Source organism: Callospermophilus lateralis, chromosome 2 (genome assembly GCF_048772815.1).
Source record: "Callospermophilus lateralis isolate mCalLat2 chromosome 2, mCalLat2.hap1, whole genome shotgun sequence".
NCBI lineage: Eukaryota > Metazoa > Chordata > Mammalia > Rodentia > Sciuridae > Callospermophilus > Callospermophilus lateralis.
This window is the reverse complement of record NC_135306.1, coordinates 162,992,036-163,007,553: the sequence shown is the minus strand read 5'-3', so window position 1 is coordinate 163,007,553 and position 15,518 is coordinate 162,992,036. Positions and strand designations below refer to the sequence as shown.

At 36.5% G+C, this 15,518-nt stretch overlaps 2 pseudogenes; one reads left to right on the top strand and one right to left on the bottom strand.

Moving 5' to 3' along the window:
• Positions 1 to 12,839: 12,839 nt before the first annotated feature.
• On the bottom strand, positions 12,840 to 13,928 carry LOC143389481 (cytochrome c oxidase subunit 7A2, mitochondrial pseudogene; annotated as a pseudogene).
• On the top strand, positions 13,927 to 14,869 carry LOC143391514 (heterogeneous nuclear ribonucleoprotein A1-like 3 pseudogene; annotated as a pseudogene).
• The last annotated feature ends 649 nt before the right edge of the window (positions 14,870 to 15,518 follow it).

The following is a 15,518-nucleotide window of genomic DNA, read 5'->3' as shown; positions in this document are numbered from 1 at the left end:
ATAAAAATAAAAAATAAAGATGTTGTGTCCACCGAAAACTAAAAAATGTTTTAAAATTCTTTCTCTCTCTCTCTCTCTCTCTCTCTCTCTCTCTCTCTCTCTAAAAAAAAAAAAAAACAAGAAATATCTGTATATAAGTGCAAAAATTAATACTTAGTTCTGAGGAAAACATGGAGTTACTTAAGTAGTTGCTTAATGACTACATTCTGACTTTTAAAAATAGCTTTAGAATTGAAAATATATAGGCATCTTATTTGATTCAAGTCAGTGTGCATGTAGTAGGTACCTCCAGCAGAGATTCCAAAGATAGGCAGATAGCTTTCTAGAGGAAGACGAAAGAAAGGATCACTCTCCAAGATTGTATAAAGCCATGAGTAGAATATGTTATTTGGCCTTAATCCCTGTAGTGCACTATTATTCTTAAATAAATTTTAAAAATCCATATAGCTACAAAAAATGAGCAATTAATAGTCTTTACAAAGGCAATGAAGGATTTGGCCCCAAAGTTTTCCCTAGAAAATGTAGTAACACTGCTGTAGTGTGAATTTGGATTGTCCCACTAAGGATATATTTTAAAGACTTGGTCCTCATCCTAGCTGTTTTGGAAAGTGGTGTGACCTTTAAGTGGTGGGCCCTAGTGGGAGTGGTTATATTGGGGACCACATGCCCTCCCTCCAAGTGGATTGTGAAACATCAATCTCTTCCTCTCTGTTTGCTTCTCAGTCATGGGAAGTAAGTGGCTTGCTCCACCATATTCTTCTTGCCAAGGTATGTTGTCATACTACAGGGCCAAAAGGAATGGGTTCACCTGACCATGAACTGAAACCTCCAAAACTGTGAGCCAAAGTAAATCTTTTCTCCTTTTAAGGTGATTATCTCAAGTATTTGTTACAGTAAATAGAAAGCTGATTAACCCAAACACCAAAAAATGTAATCATTCATCCCATGGTTTTCCCTATCTTTCTTCAACAAGAGCTTGGAAAATTAGGCTGCTGAATATTAGATTCAACTGCATTATAATTTTATTGAAATATAGAACAGCTGTACTTGCTTTTAATCCAGGTTATAGAAACTGTACTGCAAATGTTTTTCTTATGGCAAGTATCATTTTCTAACTTACGATATATTTTTCTGTCAGTGTTATATTAAACATAGTTCTGGTGAGTTAATTGTATTCACCACAAAAACCTTTTGCAAGTACTCATCTATTCATCTGGATTTTTGGGGAGAGAAAATTGAGGTTCAATGAGACAAGTCACATGACAAAGTCACACAGCTATCAGGTAACAGAAGTGGGATTGAAATGTAAGTCTCTTTAATAGCAAACACCAGAATTTTTCTACTGTACTCCATTGCCACCTCCAAAACCAAATCAAGTCATTATGTCTTGTCCTAATATATATTTGTATTCCCCTCAGTGAGTAGCACAGAATCTTATCTATGTCACTCATGAAATTCACCAAATTAACAATTATTTTCATCATGCTTTATCTTTACAGATTCCATGACAATTTAAAAGTAACTATTGCACATTAAAAATGTTTTTGTTTGTTTGTTTGTTTGTTTTAACAAAACTGAAGGGAATGCAGCTCTCTTTGTAGATTCAGGGGAGATCTCATCACACAATGTATCAGAGATGTTCATTCTGATAGCAGTTTCAGGCAACTTTGCTCCAGTGAGCTAAATTCCAGTTAAGGCAGTTATTCTCTGCAACTCATGTGGTGATTTCTACCTTGACCCGCACCCAATTATGACATTTGTAATTGGTCTGCTTTATAGGCTGGTAGAAAAACCACTAACAAAAATACCCCATCAAGTTTCTAACATTTTTATTAGCACATCAATTGCCAGTCTGAGCAAGTATGCACAGGTCCCTGTGGCTGCATTTCCACATCTCTGAAGGAAGAGTGAAACCCAGTATCTGTCTTGGGTGTTTCAGAGATCTGTGGAATGTGTTTGGGTTTTCATGTGGAAGTAAGTGATCTGACATCCTACAGGCTTAATCTAATTGGAGCAGCAGTGGAGCAGTAGGATCTGACATCCTACAGGCTTAATCTAAGTGGAGCATTTCCTGACTCCTTTATAGTATTCTTTGTCTGACCATTTACTTTCTTATTCTCACCTGTTTTTTTTTTTTTTTTCTAGATCTTGTTTGTTGATATAGGTGTCCTGGAGTTACCTAGCTCACTGATCTTGAGAGGAAAAGAGTCACAGCATTTGTATCTTTTCTTTAGATATCATCTGTCAATTTACCAGTCATTATTGTGAAAATCAGAAACTATCTTGCTGCCCAATTTCTTTTCACATTTCATCAGATGCTCATTGTTTTTTGTTTTGTTTTGTTTTGTTTTTTCCCACTTTTTTCGGTGGCATTGTCATCATTTGGATCTCATTTGGGGATAGTGGTAATTGAATATAGAACCCTGAGACCTGAGAATTCTTTTCTTTTTATTTCTTAAGGATTTACTCCCTTTGTATATGAGTCAGAACAGAGCTGCTGCACATACCCCAAAATGAGAATCACTAGTTTGCCATGTTTATTCTGTTATAACATGTCCAAGGTGTAAGTCACAGACTCCAATGCACCTATTTCCTGTTCTTGGAGTGGTGCTTCTAGAGAACAGTGCCTGAAGTCTCTAAAGTCAGCACCAGCATACCCTGGAACTTCTAGGGTGAGGCCTCCTCCCAGACATATTTGCTAACAAAGACTCGGAGCTGAGAGAACCTCAAGCAGCCAACCACACCAACCACACCTACCACACCTACCACACCTATGTGTTTAAAAAAAAAAAAAAAGTTAGTGTCTACAAAGGTATAACTCTTTGAGGAAATAAAATACATTTTATTTTATTGCTGATCTCTTATTATCCAGGATAGAGAACAATGTGCAGATTATAGTTTCTCCATAAGAAAGCCATTTAATTCCTCCACTTGTAGATTTTTTTTTTCTACTGAAATAGGCAATAGTTGGCTTGAGAAGAATAGAGCGTAGTATTAAGGATCCTGATTCTAGAACTGAACTCCTGAGTTTAGAATCTCAGTACTACCATTAACCACTTATGTGACCTTGGGCAAATGGAAATGGCAATAATTCTACCTGCTTTATAGGGTGCTATGAAGCTGGATATTTTAAAGCACTAAGAGTAATCTCTGGCACATGTTATCTAAAGAATTGTTATATTGTGTGTGGGAGGTGTTACTGGAGATTTAACCCAGGGGTACTCTACCACTTGAGCCACATCCCCAGCCCTTTTTATTTTTTATTTTGAGATAGGGTTGCTGAGGGTCTCACTAAGTTGCCCAGGCTAGCCTTGAACTTTTGAACCTCCTGCTTCAGCCTCCTAAATAGCTGAGATTACAGGCAGGCGCCATCACACCTGGTGCATTTATTAAATCTCAAGGAAAAAAAAAAGTGAAATGCTTTCCAGAACCAATAATGTCAGTCTTTTATTTTTGTAACACACCAGACACTTTATACATATTATTTTAAACCTCAGAATAATGTAGGTATTAATACCTCCATTTTGCTAATGAGGACATGAAAGATAGGGGAATTTGGTTAAATTGCCTATGATCACATAATTGAGGCGTAGAGTTGGAAATTCTAACCCAATTGTCTAATTTCAAACATTTGCCTTTCTGCTGTTCCCCATTGCCTTCTAAAGTGTCTTATCTATCCATCCATTGTTCTCATGACTCTAAATGCTCTTCTACATTTATTTATAGCCACACTATTTTAGAACTGCTCTTAAGAATTTCTTTGCCCATGCCCTCTCCTTTCACAAATAAGCAGATTGACAGTATAAGAAGTTAAGCAATTCTCCCAAGGCTACCTAATTACTTAATAACTATTAAGTAGCCATTGCAGACCAGCCAACCATTTGCTGGTAAGGAAAGGAATAAACATTTATATTACTTATCACAGTGTCTTTCACATAGTTCAATCAACATTAGCTCTTTTTATCACTTATTCACCTAGCTATTCATTCAACAAGTATTTATTAGGCATTTCTTACAAATCAGAAACCTGATATTATAAAAATTAGCAACATATGATTTCCCTTGAAGCTTATACTAACTGTTCAATATGAGAGCCACTAGCCACCTGTGACTTCTGAACACTTGAAATGAGGCTGAGGCTGATTCAGAATTAGGTGTACTATAAGTGTGTGTGTGTGTGTGTGTGTGTGTGTGTGTGTGTGTGTGTGTGTATAACAAATGATTTACTAAAAATAAATAAATAAGGTAGAAATACCTCATTAATAAAAATCATATTAGTTTCATGTTGAAATTATAGTATTTGGGAAAATGTTGGTTTAAGTAAAATATGTTATCAAAGAGATTTTCATCCATTTCTTTTTTTAACCACCACCCTCAAGATGTGGTCTTGCTAAGTTCCTCAGGCTAGCCTTGGACTTGCAATCCTCCCTGCCTCAGCCTCCTGAATAGCTGGGACCACAAGCACATACTACCACATCTGACTTCTTTTTTGCTTTTTAAAATGTTGCTATTATGGCCAGGGTTGTGGCTCAGTGGTAAAGTGCTTGTCTAGCATGTGTGAGGCACTGGGTTCAATCCCTGGCACCACTTAAAAATAAAAACAAATAAAATAAAGGTATTGTGTCCATCTACAACTAAAACATATTTTTAAAAATTTTAAAATGTGGCTACTAGATAGGTTTAAATTTTATGTGGCTTTTATTATGTTTCTATTGGACAACATTGGTCAATGGTAAAAGAGGAGAAATGATGAAATGTGCTACAAGTAGTCAGTAGAAAGCTCTGTGGGCGCATAGAGGAGGAGCTATATAGGGGATTCTAGGAAGGCTTCAGAAATTGTAATATTTGACTTGAATATCAATGAATGAATAAGAATGTTATCAGATGAGTATTTCCTAGGCAGAAGTTGAGCATGCAGAATGTTCCATAAACATGAAGAGTAAACAACTAGTTAAAATGTAATAGATAGCTTAGTTTTTCTTCAAGATCAAGGTAAAGACAAATGTACTTGATGAGAGTATTAACAGATGAAGTTAGAAAAAATAAATTGAAATAAGGTTATAATAAGTCATGTAAGCTATATAATATTGATATTTTTATAAGGAGAACTTGTTTTATTACCACTTTTGAAAGATAACTTTAGCAGCCATCTGAACTGAATGAAGGAAAAAGACTTGGAGTAGAAAGATGGGTAACAAGAATAGGTTTAGATGGTCATAATTTTGAGCAGTGGTAGTGACAGTGAAGAGGAACATAGAGCCACAAAAGACACCTCAGAAGTAGAACTAGTGAGAGCTGGTAAGGGAAGCAAAGTAGAGAGGGGGAATTAAGAGAGACACCAAGTGACAATTTTCTTCTATTCATTCAACAAATATTTTCTGAAGGCCTTCTTATGTACGGGGCAGCAGGGTATTAGTGCTTAATGGAGTCCTGGTGACAATGTCTTAATGTTGTGTGATTAACTATAAAACATTTACTAAGGCAATCCTAAGGAACTTAGTGAGACCCTGTCTCAAAACAAAAAATAAGAAAAAAAAAAGACTAAGAATGAAGGTCAGTGGTAAAGTGCCCCTGGATTCAGTGCTCAGCACAAAAATTAATTTACTAGGGATCAGAAAAGAAAAACAAATGACCAAAACCATACTTAATTATCAATCATTAATGAAACCTTTCTTACTTCTATATCATATTCTTGAGGACTATGAAGGGTCAAAAGCCTTATACTATTGGGGGTGGGGGAGGATCTTCATCTAATTGATAGCCAGTTAAAGCAAGAATCTAGTCCTGAGGGGAGAAGTCAACTCATAGACCAATAGATATAAAGACTGATAATACAATAAGTTTAGGGAAGGATGTGAAGAAACAGGAACTCCTTTAAAAACTGCTTGTAAACTAGTACATTACATTTTGAAGAGCAATTTTGAAATATGTAATAAAATTATGCCTTGCATGGTATTCAACTATTGAACTTTGGTATCTACAAATCTCGCAAACGAGGTCCAGCGTCCCATCACATGTGTGGGAAGGGAACTGTGACTGCTTCTAACTACCTAATTGCAGTTTTGAAAGTTTCAGTTCATGATTGATTGGCCTATCAATTTGGGCCTGTGGTAAAGCAATACATAATGGTGGGAAGCATGTGGCAAAGGAAGCTGCTCACTTCAAGGCAGTGGGGAATCAAAGGAGAGGGGAAGAGGAGGGCCAGAATAACATATTCCCTTTATGGACACACTCCCAATGACCTTACTTCCTTTCACTAAGCTGTAGTGGTAAAGCTTCCACCACCTCCCAATAGCACCATGGGTTAGGGACCAATCCTTTAGCTCACAGGCTTTTGAGGAACATTAAGATCCAAACTATAGCACCAGCACCTTCATTCAGTTTTTATATTAGAGATCATACGAATGCTGACAACTCTCAAATTTAAAAATCCAGACTTTCCTCTCTCTAGCAACATAGCAACATGAGGATATTGAAAATATGGAAAAATAAAGAAGTTAATAGATAATTTATAATAAAATATATGAATCAAGAGATTAACAATATTTGAATATTTTATTGAAAGTTAACAGGCTAAAATGAAACACTTACATCTTGAGGTACCAGAAATATTTCTTCCTTTCCTGCCATTCCCTTGAGGTGCCATTCTGCTCCCTCACTGATAATTGAGAGTGAGCTTCCCATAGAGCCAAGTTACTGGTATTAGTCTAAGAGAAAGCTGTGTGGGACTGGTTGGGCATGGAATGGTTGAGAAGAGTGGAGCAGATGGTGACTTTTACTGCTAAGGAACATCTGGCCAGAGGCTGAACCACAAGGCATGAAATTCATGAAATAAAGAAACTAAAACAAAGTTAAAGGGAACAAGGAGAGGCTTATATCAGGAAGTAGAAACCTAAACATTAGGACGGGGTGAAGGGGTTTACCCTTTCCATTTCTTTAAAGTCGAAAGTGTATATTTACTGTAGTAATCACATATATATATATATATATATATATATATATATATATATATATGTAGTATATATGTATATAAGTATATATAAGTATATATGTGTGTGTGTGTGTATATATATATATATATATATATATATATATATGTAATAAGGTTTGAAGAATGAAGAGGAAACAAATGATCAGCAACCTTAGTTTTTGTTCTGATTTACACGTCAAGATGCCCTGCATGCCTTATAGTTTATTCACTAACTCATTGGAGCTGACAGTAGAGGTTCATGTGAGCTTTAAGTGGTGAAGTTTCCAGTTACAGTAGTTATTAAAAATTATTGACATCCAGATTAGAGTTGTGTTGCCCAGAGGAACTTGAAGTTCAAAGCAAAGTCTTAGAAATTTTAAAAATAAAGTGAGAAAAGAAGAACCAATACTTGAAATAAAAATGAAAAGGCAAATTTTTCATCTCTGAAAGACAAAGTGGCAATTCAGGTTACACAGGCCTTCAAATATACAATGATAAGGGAAAGCACAAGAAATGTACACAGAGATTAAAGAAAATTAGTCATTCACAATGGAGAGTAGTTCTTTTCTTTCAACATGTTAAAAACCCGGTCAAGGTGGGATTCTAGAGTCATTGTTCATTATGCTTTAATTTTTCAATAATATACCACAGCTTTTACTTAATAAAAACATTAGCAGGAAGGGAATGTCATTTTTAAAAATTTATTTGCTGTACTAGGTGTTGAACCCAGAGGCTTTCTAACTCTGAGCTACCTCCCTAGCCCTTTGTTTATTTTCTAAATTTTGAGTCAAGGTCTTACTGAGTTGTCCAGACTGGCCTTGAACTTATGATTCTCCTGCCTCAGTTTCCCAAGTCACTAGGATTACAGGTATAGGCCACTACACTCAGAAGAAGTCATTTTTTTAAAAAAAATTACAGAAACTAGTATTCATATTCTTCAAGAAAGTAAAAAGAAATGCCAAGATATTAGAAATAGGCTTAATTGTATTTAACAAGTATGATATTGCTGAGGGTGTCTGGAAGACCTGGCTGCTGGGAGGAGCAATAGGTTAGAACAACAGGGAATAAAAACATAAGGGAGTAGGGAGGTAGGGAAGAGTTGGAAGTCCCAGCAGATTATAGAATCTCATTCTGAGTCTTGGTGGTCTAGAAAGTTGACTTTGGACCCAAGAATGAGCAGGTTCTCAAACCTGCTCATTCTTGGGTCCAAAACAAAAGACTCCAAGATTAAAGTTGTTTTTTCTTAGTTGTAGATGGACACAATACCATTATTTTGTTTATTTATTTTTATGTGGTGCTGAGGATCAAACCCAGTGCGTCACACGTGTGAGGCAAGCGCTCTACTGCTAAGCCACAACCCCAGACCCAAGGCTAAATATTTTTAGGTTGGTACAATTGTCCTGAATGCCAGTTGATTGATTTTACAATTAAGAAATGTATCTTTCCAGGAATGGGATGTTTATGTGCCCTCTTCAAAGCTTTCCTCTTCCGAGGACCATACTCCCTTATAGACTGAATTCCGAAGGTCACTGGGTAAGCTGGGAATTTCTGCCAAAGGAGGGGGCGGTAGGCTGGAGGCATTTTTTAGTTTATGGTGAGACCTGGGGAAATATTTCTAACCTATAGAAGAAAACTTTTCTTAATGCAGAATACTCTGTCAAAATTTATTTTTCTGAACCTACTTAACAATGTTTTTATTTATTTTGGAATCATTTTAGATTGACCAAAACGTTGCAAAGGTAGACCAGAGAGTGCCTATGTATCTTTCACCCAACTTCCCTCATGTTTACATCTTACACAATGACTGCAGTTGACATTGGTGCAATGCAATTGACTATGGGCTTTATTTAAATTTCATTAGTTTTTCCACTGATATCCTTTTCCTGTTTAAGGGTCCAGTTCACAATCCTACAATATATTTAGCCATCATGTTTCCTTAATCTCCTCTAATCTTTAAAAATTTCTCAGTCTTCTTGTTTTTTGTGACTTTGACAGTTTGGGGAGTATTAATCAGATATTTTGTAGAATGTTCTTCAGTTGGGATTTTTCTGCTGTTTTCCTCATGAGTATACTGGAGTTATGAATTTGGGGGGAAATTACAACAAAGGTAAAGTGCTTTTTTTCATCACTTCCTGTTGGGACACATGCTATCAGCATGACTTTTAACCTTACCCACTTGGTTAGGGTGGTGTCTGCCAGTTTTCTCTACTGTAAAGTTACTGGGTTGTTGTTTTCCCCCCTCATATTCTATTCTTTGGAAGTGAGTCACTAAGTCCAGCCCACACTAAAGGGGAGAGGAGTTAAGATCTATCTTCTAGAGCAACAATTTCCTGCAAATACTGTTTTTAATTTTTCTATAAGAAAATTTTGTTCCTTTTCCTACTTGTATATATATTTATTCGATTATTCACTCATCCATTAATCAGCATTTCATATCATATAAATTATTTAGCTTAAAATGGAATATTGTCATTATTTATTTTGTCACTCAAGTTGCTCCAGATTTGACCATGGAGAACTTTTTCAGGTTGACTCCTGTGTCTTTAGAAATGTATTTAGAAGCAAATATTTGGGCGTTGGGTGTGCTCTTTGCTACTGGGGTGTCATTGCTTCTAGGCCTGCTTATTGAACAGAGCTAGCAAACGTGTGTATGTGTGTATACTTGGGCGTATACTAACTCATGTACACACACATCTATTTATCTGCACATATATTGAAATAATCATGAATTCATATGGATATCGCCAACTCTTTTTTTTTTTTTTGACCACGTATTGAACCCAGGTGTGCTTAACCACTGAGCCACATCCCCAGCCCTTTTTTGTATTTTATTTAGAGATAGGGCCTTGCTGAGTTGCTTAGGGTCTCCCTAAAGTGCTTTGAACCTGTAATCTTCCTGCCTCAGCTTCCTGAGCTGCTGAGGTGTGGATCCCTGCATTCAGTGATATCTTCAACTCTTAATATAGCACAACAGGATTAATCTCCTCGTGATGAATTTGTGACTTTTTTCTCTGATAGAAACCTAGCTCCTATTATCTACTATTTGTTCTAACTTAGTATACATGTATTTTCAGAATTGCTAATCCATACCGACTATAGTTTTTTCACATTGTTATTGTTTGTGGTAAAAAGTATGAAAGGAACATTAATCAGTGTGAGTACAGTATTTTTGGATAGTTCTTTTTGTCTTTAGCTTTACATATTCAGTCAAAACATGATTTTCAAAAGTTAGATCAGCTCCTCTTTTTACCCTGTTCCCTTCAACAAGGTTATATCATACATTTGTAATACATCAAATTCATTTGTCACTATTTGCATTTCATCCTGGGAATTCCTAGGCATCCTCACTGATTTTTCTACTTATGATTTATAATTCTGAATTTTGACAAATGTCAAAGTCATATGTCCTCAGCTATAGTATCATGCAGAATATTTTTGTCATCCTAGAAATTCTCCCATGCAGTCCTTTTGTAGTCTGAACTTACTTTTAAAATACTAGTTTCCTCTATTAATTAATTCAGTTACTTAAGTTATATAGCTGACCTTGGGGCTAGCAGACATTTGCTGGCTTCTCATAGGAGCTGAGTTTATACATGGGTTCAGAGGGCAGCATTCTTTTTAATTTCTAAAATTTTAGAGAGCTTCTCATTGCTAGTCACTGAAACTGCCATGTATTACCTAATAGCTCACCTATAAAACTTTAATGACCAAAAACTTTCTTCTGAAAAACTCATTTTAGATTAAACTGTGGTAAGTTCCATTTCTGTTGTTGAAAAATCTCAGAGTAAGATATGAAAAATCTCTTTGTAAAAAATATTTGTTAATCTGTTATTTATTTTCAGTTGATGAGGATTTTATGATTGTGTAATGAGTAACTCCCAGAGCACACTTTAAAGGTGCTGCTTGTTAAAGCACATCAGAACCTGCCTTCAAATGTCAGAAATAGCTCTCTGTTTAGATATTTATCTGGAGTAACTCTATGACCTTTTCTTGTCTTTCACAAACCCTTATAGACTCTTCTGAGAACCTGGTGAAAGCTATGAGCCTCTCCCCCTAAAAAATACAAAAACATACATTCATTCAATATGCTATATATACCTGGAAACATCTCATGAACCCTCTTCCCCACCTGATGGTGGGCACAATGTTGTACCTTTTAGGAGCCCATGGATTCCAAGTTAAGGCTCATGATCCAGACACAAGTTGGATGAATACATCAAAGGATTTGTTGATAATTAATGCATGATGCATGTGTTTTAATGTCATGAGTTAAATGTGCATAAGTACATTGTAATAATTTAGCAGCTTGATTAGGCTATAGTGCCAGTTTGGTCAAAACAGGAGTCTAGATGTTCTTTCTGTAAAGGTATTTCTTAAAATGTGATTAAGTCAGTAGATTCTGAGTAAAGCAGGTTACAGTCCATAATGTGTGTGGGCTTCATCCAATCAGTTGAAGACCCTACGAGCAAACAGACTGAGATTTATTAAAGAAGTAATTCCTTTTAAGACTGTAACAAAGAAAGCGTGTGAAAGTTTCCAACTGCTGCCCTGCAGAAATCAGACTCAAAATTACACCACTCTTATGTGAATTTCCAATCTGCCTGTCGACCCTACAGATTTCAGACTTGCCAGCCCCCACAATTATGTGAGCCAGTTTTTTAAAACAAATAAACAAAAACACACAGAGAGACTCACAATGTATTGGCTCTGTTTCTTTAGAGAGCCCTAAGTAATGTATACATCAAACTATAACACATACACTGTGAATTCCCATATAAATATCTAGTTCCCATCTCAGTATAAAATGTGGTAAAAACTCTCAGTGTTTATCTTAGTCTGCTATAAGACAGTTCCAAAAAGCTGAAAAGTCCAAGATCAAGACAGGGGCAGATTTGGTACCTGGTGAGGGTTCCTCTCTATTTCCAAGATAGCATCTTGTTGCTATGTTCTTGTATGGTAAGAGTTGGAAAAAAGGAGAAAAGTCTCTCCAGAACTTTTATAAAGCACTGATCCCATCCACACATGAGGGTACAACCTTTACAACCTAATTATCTCATAAAGGACCCACTTCTTAGTACTGTTGCATTAGGGAGTAAGTTTCAACATGAATTTTGGAGAGGACATAAACATTCAAATCATAGCTAGGTATTGTCTCTGTTTCGATCCAGTTGTGGTTCCTCTTGTCTTTGCATTGTCCAAGTTCAGCAGATTTTCTTTCTTTGTTTCACACTATTCTTATTCTATCATTCTATACTTAGATGTTCTATTTCTGCCGTCACAAATAACCATAAAATTAGTGACTTAAAACAATACAAATTTATTATTTTGTAGTTCTGGAGGTTAAATCTAAAATGGGAGTCAGTTTATCTGTTTCTTCTAGAGCTGCTAGGGGAGAATCCTACTAGATGCCTGTTACAACCCCTTGCCTTCTGACAAGTTGTAATGCGCAAAAATGTTTCCAGACATTTCCTGTGAGGCAGAATTGCTCTGTTGAAATTACTGTTGTAGACCAATTTAACAATACAGTTCTCCTTTAACAGTGGCTTATTAGGGAAGTGATACAGTTCTGGCAAGTTGGAAGGGGAAATTTGAGGGTGGAAGGAAGATTGTTCTGAGGAAGATTTTCCTATCTGAAAAAAGTGAAAGCTTAAAAAAGACATTGTCTTTCTAGTTTCTTCCTTTCCCTTGCTGCTAGGGATGCTAATGCGTATGGATTTGATTTCTTTTCATGGTAAGGATTGCTTTATTGGTGGCAGTTAGTACAAGTCAATAATATTGACCTTCAAAGAAGAGCTCAGTTATTTATCAGATTACTGGTTCCTAGAGAGCTGAGTGAAACTGAACCAAGTGATTACTGGGATAACTGAAGTCAATCCTGCTTCTTCAGAAATGAAGCCATATTCAGCTAACATATGGCCATGCTGTTCCACCAACTATAAGGACCATGGTGGTGCTATACAGGAAGGCAACAGCTATCCCGCACTTTAGATGCACTGGAATTCCATTATCCTTTGAAATAGCTTTTGTTTCCCTGGTTTATTTTCAAAATACCTGCATTAAGCAGGGCTCAGCATCCTCTGGGCAATCTGATGAAGAACCAGCAGATTATGCAGTATCTTGACTCAGCTACTCCAGTCTTGATTCTTAAAGCTGAGGTGTAGAACAGTAGAAAGATGAGAAGAACCTAAGACGCTGTCGACAAAGGCAAAATGCTGAATCAGCCTTGGAACTGACTACCTCTAGATACTAGATATGTGAGAAAGGCTTTATTGTGTGAAACACTGTTACGGACTCTGTTATTTGCAGCCCAAAGCACCCTAACTAACAGGAATAAAACATGGTATTAAAACATATTAAACATTTCCCCACTGTGCAACATACCACATGGTGCAAGTTTAGAGAGGAATGAGGTGTTTAAAATAAACATATGTAACTATTTAAAATACTATCCATACTCAGCACCAAGCAACAGAAGAAAAATGTTCATGAATGCTTTCCACCTAAGGATAATTTAATAATAGTAATTCACTAAAGCAAGTATTCAAATACCAGCTAAAACAATAACAGAAAATGGAAAGGGAGATTGCCAAGTTAAGAAACCAATTCAAGGACCAAAGTAACAAATCTACTGTCACCTAGTAAATTAGTATACAGCAGCAAGAGACAAAATACACACAACTAAAATGAGATTTCCAACATAGAAAACAGCCTGGTTAATCATTACAATGGCAGAAGAAAAGAAGACCAAAGTTAAGGCAATAAGAAGTTAGTCATTGTAGGGGACAAACATTATACAACATAAGACTAATTATTGTCCCTGAAATAACAAGCCTAACAAATGGAGCAGGAAAATAAGGTATTATAAGGAACTGAAGGGATACATTTGTTAGCTTACTTATTTCTGCCTGTGGATGCTGCCAAGAAAGCATTGTTAAAGTCTCTCTTTCACTACTGTCATGTCTAAATCAGAGTTCCCTAAAGAGGCCAAACAGCTGCAGAAGCTATTCATTGGAGGGCTGAGTTTTCAAACAACTGATGAGGGTCTGAGCAATGAGGAACACTCATGGACTGTATGATAATGAGAGACCCAAACACCAAGTGCTCCAGGGGCTTTAGGTTTGTCACTTATACCACTGTGGAGGAAGTGGATGCACCTGTGAGGCAAGACCATCCAAGGTGGATGGAAGAGTTGTGGAACCAAAAAGAGCTGTCTCAAGGGAAGATTCTCAAAGACCAGGAGCCCACTTAACTGAAAAAGATCCTTATTGGTAGCATTAAAGAAGACACTGAAGAACATCACCTAGGAGATTATTTTGAACAATACGGGGAAAGTGGGGTTATTGAATTCATGACTGACCAAAGCAGTGGAAAGAAGAGGGACTTTGCTTTTGTAACTTTTGACCAACAGGACTCTGTGGATAAGATTGTCATTCAGAAATACCATACTATTAAGGGGCACAACTGTGAAGTGAGGAAAGCCTTGTCAAAGCAAGAAATGAGTAATGCTTCATCTAGCCAAAGAGGTTGAAGTGGTTCTGGAAACTTTGGTAGTGGTCATGGAGGTGGTTATGGTGGAAATGACAATTTTGGTTATGGAGAAAACTTAAGTGCTTATGGTGGCTTTGGTGGCAGCCATGGTGGTGGTAAATATGGTGGCAGCATGGATGGCTATAATGGATTTGGTAATGATGAAAGCAATTTTGGAGGTGGTGGAAGCTACATTGATTTTGGCAATTATAATAGTCATCAAATTTTGGAGCCATGAAGGGTGGAAACTTTGGAGGTAGAAGCTCTGGACCTCATGATGGTGGAGACCAATACTTTGTCAAACCACAAAACCAAGGTGGCTATGGTGGTTCCAGCAGCAGCAGTAGCTATGGCAGTGGCAGAAGGTTTTAATATTGCCAGGAAACAAAGCTTAGCAGAAGAGGTGAGCCAAAGAAGTGTCAGGGAAACCACAGGTTGCAACAGATTTGTGATCTCAGTCAAGCACAGTGGTGCCAGGGCCTAGCTGCTACAGAAAACACATGGTTTAGACAATACTCATGTGTCCAGGCGGAAAAAAAAAAAAAAAAACCTCAAGGAATGTATTTGTGACTAATTATATGACAAGTTATTTTAGTTTCTGTTCTGTGGAAAGGGTAAATAAAGCATTCCAGCAAAGATCTTTAATGTACAGTTTTTTTTTTATACCCATGCTGTTGATTGCTAAATGTACTAGTCTAATCATGACACTGAATAGAGATGTCTTTAAAAAAACAAAAACAAAAAACAAAAAAAGGAAACTGAATCTGGCAATTAAAGGGTCAATTTTGTTCCAAGAAAAAAAAAGTGATTGAACTGAAATGAGACATGTCAAAATAAGTTGAATTTTGAGGATTAAAAAATATTTTTCAGGCATCCACACAGAACAAGATTATCTATAAAGGGAAAATTTTAATTATCCTCTAATTTCTCCTCAACAATAGCCAAAACCAGCAGACAAAAGAGTAATATCTAGATGGTTAAAAAAGTGACTTTAAAAAAGTACAGAATACTTCATAGCCAA